The sequence below is a fragment of the Mandrillus leucophaeus genome, unplaced genomic scaffold (assembly GCF_000951045.1).
Source record: "Mandrillus leucophaeus isolate KB7577 unplaced genomic scaffold, Mleu.le_1.0 Scaffold267, whole genome shotgun sequence".
Lineage (NCBI taxonomy): Eukaryota > Metazoa > Chordata > Mammalia > Primates > Cercopithecidae > Mandrillus > Mandrillus leucophaeus.
In genome coordinates, this window is record NW_012102776.1 from 756,527 (window position 1) to 757,957 (window position 1,431).

Below are 1,431 nucleotides of genomic sequence, written 5' to 3' on the forward strand. Positions count from 1 at the left end.
GGACCTTGACCCGAGCGGGTCAGGCCAAGGAGACCCGGCGAGGATGCGTCCGGGACTCCCGGGCAGAGAGGGCACAGGCGGGGCCGCTGGTGGTAGCGAAGCGTAAGAGCGGAGAGCAAGGGAGACAGCTGAAGAGTTACTATGTCAACAGAGACTCTCCAGCCCTCAGCTCCCGCCTTCATCCCCCGGCATTCTCCGTAAAGATCCCCACCTTTAAAGGGATCCGAGCGACGTTCTAGAAAACAGCCAAAGCCTGTGCTGTAGCCACAACTTTCAGGAGGCGGTATAAGCCTGAATTAGGAGGAGCCAGGCACGCACTATTTTTTTCCCCTCTACTATTTAGTTGGCTTATTTAGTAAGGATACCAACTGCGGACTTTCTAGGAAGCTTCCTTTAAGTATCACTCTCGAAAAGCCAGGGAAACCTGTTCCTTAAAAGGGACATGAGCCTCTTCTTTCTCCAGACTGCCTTCATTTTCTTTGGGCATTTTCTCTCTTACTCTCAACTCCTAAAGTTATTATGACTCTGCTTTAAAAATGAACTTTTTATGTTCCCAACGTCAGATGTTCCCAGTTCCTGAGAAAATCAACAAAAATAGGCAAGCATTTTCCAATGATACCGATAAAGAGGCCAACAACCTGCTTACTTCAGAGAAAAAAATTTCCCTTCCATCACTGCGAATGCCACAATGATTTCTCTGCCAGATGTTTCCCACGTTTCCAAGCTGTTTTTATTTTTAAGACTTAGTTTTAAAGTCTGATTAATATGCACACGTGTGAGAAGTAAAAACTTGTCAACAAGGATGAATCAGTATTTGTAGACCTTCAGGCAGTAGTAGCCAATTAAGAATCCATTCATTCAGTCAACAAATATTTAATGAATGCCAACTGCGTTTCAAATCATTTCAGAATTCGGAGGCAAACAAGCAGATGAGGCACCTGTCTGCCCTCATAGAGCTTTCATGGCAGAAAGGGGGACCAATTAAATAAGCAAATGAAAAAATATCAAGGACAAATGCTGCAATGAAAATAAAACAGGTTGATGTGATGGAAGCTGGTGAATGACTACTTCAGATGACATGGTTAAAAGAGGCCCCTCCAAGGAGGTGCTCCTTGAGACGTGCATGGCAAGCAGCCAGCCATGAAAAGATCAGAGGCCCATTGCAATTGGATGAAAGAAAGCCAGACCGAAATCTGTCTGCAAAGGTGCCTTTGCTTCCCATGAACAGGTGGACAACAAGATGAATGTTGGAAGTGTGGGAAAAAGCAATTGATTTGATAGAGGGGAAAAGAGGCCACACATTTAGAAACTTCTGAGTTTGCCTTTAAATTTAAAACTGAAACTCAGAGCAGAAGCCACTGGGTCCTGAGGATCCAGCTTTGTATTTGACACAGGTGTGTAGGGTGCATGCCTGCCTGCATGGGTGGGTGG

The 1,431-nt window shown here is 45.3% G+C and overlaps 1 pseudogene; it reads left to right on the forward strand.

The window, feature by feature from the left end:
- LOC105542750 overlaps positions 1-1,431 on the forward strand; it is an 18,907-nt pseudogene that overhangs the window by 219 nt on the left and 17,257 nt on the right.